Below are 7407 nucleotides of genomic sequence, written 5' to 3'. Positions count from 1 at the left end.
GCCCCCACAAAGCTGGGAAGAGAGCAGCCCCTTAAATAGGCAGAGAGGGCAAGTCAAAGCATAAGCAGGGTGAGTGACACAGCGTGCCTGCGTCAAGTCCTAGCGCCATCCCTGGTTTCATCTGTCAGGTGGGAGCTAATGGTTCTTGCCTCATGGGGCTGCTGTTGGACTTCATGAGCAAACATCCAAGCACCTTCAGCCTGTGGCACAGCTAAAATGGCCAAAGCTATAAGGAGGACGGCAGCTCCTCCAGACAGCCCTTCCCACCTCCGTCACCCAGATAAAGCCAAGGAGACTTGATGGAAGAAGAGGACCCCCATCCTTCCTCCTGCTTCCCACTGCCTCCAGGGACCCCAGAGAGGATCTATCTGCCCTCTTGGCAGTTTCCAAGGAGCTGAGCAGAGGTACAAGCCCCACGCCCCACTGCCCAGCCCAGTGCCCTGAGAACTTGGACTCCCCCACCCCCTTTTCCATTTAGCAGTTTTCCACCTTCCGCTGAAGAAACTTGATTCTCTAATGAGAGACACTTTTTAAAAACAACAAAGAGTGAGCAGAATGAGCTTCTCATGCTCTTTTGTGGAAGGAAAACCTGCCCCGGAGCTAATCACCACCCCTCCACCTTTCCTTTTGACAGAAAATATGTCAGAATTAAGCCAGCTGCCGGCTCTGAGTGTTTATTAATATGAAAAAGAAGTAATTATCCTAAACAGTCACAAAATAATAGGGGGAGGGCACCTACAGACTCAGTGGAGTGCCCTTGTTTGCGGGCAGTGCTGGAGGGGGAGGGCTACCCCTAATTCCTGCCCACCCAGGTCTGTCTGGATGGTGGACTTGCCCTGCCAGTGAGCCCGGCACAGAGGGCTGTTCACCACTGCTCACCCCTTCCCATCAGAGGCTCTGGCAGGGCTGTCCCTCCTCCCACCCCCTCCTTATCAGGGCTCTGGCAGGGGCTCCAAGAGAAGCAGCCCTGGGAATGGGAGAAGATTGCATAGTTACTCATGCAGGGCCGACCCTGAACACTGCTGGGAGCCAGGAGGCAATTGGGGAAAGATTGATTTTAGAGGGTTAGAGTGAGAGTGTATAAATCAGCAAGGGAGAGCTCCAGCCAGCACTCTCAGGCCTCACGCAGCGTCCCCTCTGAGGTCACAGACCCTTGGCTGAAATAGTTGCCCCTCATTGTGACCTACAAGTGGCTGAGAGGTGTTTGCACTCAGCCGGCCCGGTGGCCGAGGCATTGTGACTCTCGAGAAGTGCCCTGCCCTGGCCAGAGCCCACAAAGGAACTTGGTCCCAGGAAACTTTCTCCTTGGAGCTCCCAGGACTCCCTTTGTCCCTGTGAGAACATGTCCTGCCAGGTTTCCCTGTTCTGCCCACCCTGCTTGACCCAGGCACCATGCTTCTGCAGCTCCATGGACACTACTGACAGCTGGCTGCCTGGAGATGGTTGGCCCAGAGGTGGCCACCAGCCAGCCTCTGACTCGGGGCCTCATGGGGGCTTCCCTGGAAGAGCCAGGACCTGGGTGCCTTCCATCTTCTGCTAAATACTGAGGACGCTGGTCTGTCGGAAGGCTCTGTGTCACCACATGGGATGCTGGCTCTGTCCCTGCTATCAAGCTGTCCCACATGCAGATCCTAGAGGTCTGGGAGCAGAGGAGGAAGAAGGGCCCCCAGTATCATCCCCAAGGAGCCCACCATCTGGGAGGCCTAAAGCAAGGGTGTGTGATGAGTGGGAGGTTACTGAGGGCTTCTGAGCAGAAGAGCAGTGGGGTCCGAGTCCATGTCTGGGGTGGGAGGAGCTGGCAAGAGGCTCTGTGCCAACTGTATGGGGGCACCAGCCTCAGAGGGTGACACCCCGCATGGGGTGGCATGTGAGGTTTCTGTGACTCTTTGCTTTTTCTGACAATGGAAGGCGGGGCTCAGGAAACCAGCAGTAAATAGACTGAACAGAAAGAAGAGAGGGGTGTGAAAGGGGAGGCAGGGGTGGTATAGTCTAACCCAACCTCTTCCCGAGTGGAGAAGGAAGGCATGTGATAGAAATGAAGTGCCCAGGAGGCCGCTTCTCCATCACGGTTCTGGCAGATCCCAGCCCTCAGCCTTTGCAACATCAGCAGCAGCAGCAGCCGTAGCTCTCTGACTCCTGGGGCCAGCCTGGCCGGCTGCCTCCTTCGGGCCATGCCACAACTGTCACCACCATCCCTCAGCCCCCAGAGGAGCCCCCACGCCACCTCACACTCCTCTTGCCCTCGCTGGCCCCGCCAGACCCACCTGGGTATCCATCTTCCTGCAGAAAAGAGGCGGGCAGCAGCCCAGGGGCCTTCCCTAGGAAGCCCCGTCACCAGCTCAGATGAAGTGGTCCCCTCTGAGTGCTCTGCCAGGGTCTACAAGGCAATTCAAGATGAGAAATGGAATGGTGCCTTTGGAAAGGCAAATCATTCCAACAGCACCTTAAAAACAGCGGAGGAAACAACCTCGTGTGTGTGTGTGTGTGTGTGTGTGTGTGTGTGTGTGTGTGAAAATGGGGAATATATTGTTTTTCACTGTTTGGAAGACTGTTTTCTCATCTTGAAATCACAAGCTGTTTTCTTCCAGAGAAACTTATAAATACATCCAATTATCAACATTCAATATAGGAAATAAAGTTCTGAAATGGTTTTCTTTCACGCACGAGGAATGGGCTGGCCAGGTTGTGCAGGTGATAATTATTTTTATTTCTTAGGAGTCGTATTGGTGCCTAGTGGCTGGTCTCTCCACCTTTTATTGCATTCACCTTTATTGCATTTGCCATGTTGCGCGAGGCTATTCATTGGTGTAACTTTATTTACCACATTTCAAAATCTTGATAAAATGAACAAAATTCAGAAGTAGGAGTGTTGCGTCCCAGCACAGGGAAATTGGTTTCTGTGGCTCGTGTCCTGGAGAGAAATCTCCTAGGGGGATGAGTTCTCCCTCAGCCCAGCAGCAAGCTACTGAACGCCTCTGATGTTCCTGCTGACTTTCACAACTGCCTTTCTCATGGGTTACTGTCAGGGTGTCATCTTAAGGGAGTTGCTCTCAGCCCTTCCTGAAATCACCCACAGACCGTGTCCCCAGTGGCCACCTCGCCTGCCCGTGCCACCTGCAAGACTGGAATGACCTGTGACCGCTCACCCTCCTGACCTCACACCTGTCTATCCTTCCTCCTCAGTGCCTTGTCTCCCCCCATCCCTCCCACCTCTCCCTCTGGCAGCCCCTTCCCACTCCCCTCGTGTGACTGCTGAGTCTCTCGGACTGGCTGGCTGCCTACCTCTTCGCAGTCTCTTCCCATTTTAAGCCCCATGCTCATCAGGGTTCTTTGTAGCCAAGAGTCCCTGAGTCCCGCTACTTGAGGATGTGTCAGGGGGATGTCAGGAGACAATATGGAGGAGAGGCAGATTCAGAAAACAGAAGGGGACCAGGTAAGCTGGTAGCTAAGTGCACAGCCAGGCCGCACCACACATTATCGCCCCAAATTGTTGCCACTACCCCTATTCTTGGACATCGCCCTGGACTGTCCCAGCATCCTGGCTTCACTCTCTGCACAACCAAAGCTCTTGGAAGGCAATGTGGCCACTGGTAGAGCCCAAGACTCATGCCCACACTCTGACCATCTTGTCCCTCTGGATTTCTGTGATGGGGAGGGAAGGGTTGAGTGCCTGGCATCTCACTGAGTCTCATTCTCCAAACAGGTGACAGTTAAGATGCTGGGAGATGTACATAAGTCCCTGAGATACAGAGTACTGCAGGTCCCAATGGGCTGGCAACTGCCCCCAAATAGTATCTTGAAAAGTTCAACTTGGACAGACTAGTCCTGAATGTTGCAGTTTAGAAGTCTAGAAGGCAGCAATTTTTATTTCAACACAACAGTGAGTTTCTTATTTCATGCTTTTTTTTTCCGGTTTACATGAGAGGATACATCATTTTTTCATTTCTTCAACTCTAAAGGCCTTACCCGGTCCTGCCTCTGTAACATTGCCAAGCAAATATCCCCAAGCACGAACAGCCCGTTAGAAATCGTGCAGTGAAGAAAGAAAAGAAGTACAAAATCAGAAGCTTGGGTCCCCTGACTTCCCCATTTTGAGACAAAAAGGTGCTTTTGCTTAATGAGGCAGGTCCAAGGGGCAGAGGAGGCCATGAACTCTGGGGCCCCTGGGGCACTGTTTGCTGTGCTGTGCTCAGTCACTCAGTCATGTCCAGCTCTTTGCGACCCCACAGACTGTAGCCCGACAGGCTCCTCTGTCCATGGGGATTCTCCAGGCAAGAATACTGGATTGGATTGCCATGCCATCCTCCAGGGGATCTTCCCAACCCAGGGATCGAACCCAGGTCTCCCGCATTATAGGCGGATTCTTTACCATCTGAGCCACTAGGGAAGCCCATGAATACTGGTGTGGGTACCTTATCCCTTCTCCAGGGGATCTTCCCAATTCAGGAACCAAACCGGGGTCTCCTGCATTGCAGGCAGATTCTTTACCAGCTGAGCTACAAGGGAAGCCTGGGGGACAGTTTAGCACTATACAAATGTGGTGGGGGTCACTTATGATATTTATTATGGTGCTTATTATCCAAGAGCATGTACATAGAGATTGGGAATGTGGATGCAGAAGTCTAGGTTCCATTCCTGGCTTTTTTAAACTTGACTCACTGTGTGGCACTGGGCAAGTTACCCAATCTCTCTGACCCTCAGCTTCCTCCTCAATAAACTGTGGGTGATGGGTCTCAGCTCAGAGGATTGTTGAAGAGATTAGTTGGGTGATTCTATGAGACACTCAGCACAGTCCCCAACTCAGGATGGCTGTCGTCCTTATTTCAGTGGTCATGTGAGAACTAGGGGCAACAGGAAAGCACCGGGACCCTGATCCTTAAAGCATGAAGGTGGGCGAGATGCCCTATGAGGTCACTCTCAGCCCTGGCCACCTACAGAGCAACTTCAACACAAATGGCTGAGTCCATATCCGCAGGCCAAGGTGGTAAGTGCTTACTCCCTTCCAGAAGACTGGCTGGGTCCTGGGGCTGCCTGGCCATGGTGAGCCAGTCCTGCTCCCTGTATGTGAGCTGGCAATCCAGCCAAACACAGAGATGCTTAAGAGATGCAGGGAAATAGATGATTAAGGAAGGCTGCAGAGAGGGCATCCCTGGCTGGACCTGGGGGTTTTGGTCCTGCCTGTGAAGCCAGCAGCGCTCTGCCTGTAGGCCTGAATTTGCATGTAGGGAAGAGGGGCTGCAAGGAGGTTTGTGAGAGGGGTTAGGAACACACAATAGATTGCAAAATTGGTCTCAAATTCTCCTTGCTGTGTCCTCATCCTTGCTTAGTGATGCTTAGCCCCTCCCATCCAGAAGTAGAGTCTATTTCACCAGCCCTTGAATTTGGAGTGGCCACGTGACTTAGTTTGGATAATAAGACATCCACAAAAGCCGGTGCTTCAAAAGGGGCTCACCCACTGGAGCCGAATCCTCTTTCCTCTCTTGGGAGCCGCAGCACTGGGTGACAATGCCCTGGTCAGCCTGCCAGAATGTAAGATGCCCATTGGACAGCCTGCTGACCAGCAGACTCACAGATGAGGCTAGCTTGGATTATCAGCTTCCAGCCAACCTGAGAAGAGACTGCAGGCCCATGAATGAGTCCAACAGAAACCTGCTGAGCCGGCCTCTGAATCCAGAATCTAACTGGTTGTTTGAAGCCTTTGCACTGGGTGGTTTGTTATGCTGGGTTATCACACAGGGCAGAAGGAGGGGAGCCTGGGACTCACACCCCAGGGGGAGGCTGGGGACAGCTGCTGGAGGGGCTGTTTCCACACAGAGCTCTGGGAAGTGCAGGGTCCCAGCATTACCCACTGTGGGGCCCTGGGGAGAAAGTGTGACCATCACCTCAGCTCTACCTGGAGCATAGTCTGGCTGCAGGGACCTCGGCACCCAGAGGTGGTCACCCAGCACCACGTGGTTGCACCCCCGCATGGCTCTGTTGCTGCATGAGGCAGGCTGGGCAGTGGTGGTGCAGACATGGGGACCCCGGTGGGGCTTCCTGGGCAACTGACTTAAAGCATAGGGACTGGGAAGTCTCTGAGTTTCTGTAAGACTCTCTCTGGGGAACCCCCAGGAATGCCTGAAGGAGACTTTTAAGGGGGTCGGAGGACCCCTGTCATAGAGATGGTACTGGAACCAATTAAATCCAAGTGATTAAGTTGATGGAGCTGCTTGGGAGACAAAACCCCCTCAGTGAGCCCAGCCTTGGAACTTCACACCCCAAAGCAAGGCCAGTGCAGGGCACATATAACGTGGGGTTGTAGCTGGGTAGCCTGGAGGGGTAGCTGAGAGGTGTAAGTCAGCAGGGAATTCACCCCTAGGTTAGCCTTGCTCACGTGTGCATGCAAAGTTGCTTCAGTCATGTCCGACTCTTTGGGACCCTATGGGACCCTATGGACTGTACCCCGCAGCCCACCAGGCTCCTCTGTCCATGGGATTCTCCAGGCAAGAGTGCTAACATGTGTTGTCGTGCCCTCCTCCAGGGGATCTTCCTAAGCCAGGGATTGAACCCACATCTCTTATGTCTCCTGCATTGGCAGGCGGGTTCTTTACCACTAGCGCACCTGGGAAGCCCCATGCAACCCTTGCTCAGACAGACCCAAACCTCTACAGAGGCCGAGCATAGGACATGAAGTGAGCTCTGCTCTTTCCAAAGCAAAGCACCTTCTCACCTGGATGAAAACCAGCCTCCTGCCGCAGAGACGCCTGCCTGGGTCCAAGGCTCAGATGGTCCAAGCTGAACACCTGCCCCACTTCTAAGTGCTGGTCATTCTATCCAGACCATCAGTTGAAATGATTAACAGAGGGACTTCCCTGGTGGTCTAGTGGCTAAGACTCTGCACTCTCAATGCAAGGGGCCCTGGGTTCAATCCCCGGTCAGGGAACTAGATCCCACATGCCGCAACTAAGATCTCAAGTGCCTCAACTAAGACCTGGCACAGCCTAAAAAATAAATAAAATTAAAAAAAAAAAAGACTAACAGATAACCAAGACATTGCTACCACTGTATTCACAGTCTCAGATGGTGCATAGCCAATGCCAAGTTCACCGGCAGCTTCAGGAGCCTGCAGGGGTCTCACTAACTTCCTCATCCTGCCTGGATGTTCTGTTCAAACTGTCTTTGGGAAAATTACAATTTTATTTCCAGAGCTTGGAGATCAATATTTAGGGCTTGAGGGAGAATTTACTGAAAATCATCTCACAGTGGAAACGCTGGAGGCAGGAGCTTCTGCGCATGCGGCCCCTCCCAGACCACGAATCCACCCGGCAGGCCAGCTGCCCGCCCAGTCTGGGGCCTCTGCCAGCTTCCTCCCAGGGAGACTGGGCGGTGACCAGGGCAGCAGGGCTGGTCAGGGGTGGGCAGCCAGGC

The 7407-nt window shown here is 53.3% G+C and overlaps 1 non-coding gene across 1 annotated transcript; it reads left to right on the top strand.

Moving 5' to 3' along the window:
- Positions 1–6848: 6848 nt before the first annotated feature.
- Positions 6849–6922, top strand: TRNAE-CUC (transfer RNA glutamic acid (anticodon CUC)). The gene has a single exon. It is a non-coding gene; the product is annotated as a tRNA-Glu (tRNA).
- Positions 6923–7407: the final 485 nt, after the last annotated feature.

This window comes from Giraffa tippelskirchi, chromosome 7 (genome assembly GCF_054371585.1).
Source record: "Giraffa tippelskirchi isolate mGirTip1 chromosome 7, T2T-mGirTip1v1.2.pri, whole genome shotgun sequence".
Taxonomy (NCBI): Eukaryota; Metazoa; Chordata; class Mammalia; order Artiodactyla; family Giraffidae; genus Giraffa; species Giraffa tippelskirchi.
Note: the sequence above shows the minus strand (reverse complement) of the source record. Positions and strands in the feature narration are given on the sequence as shown.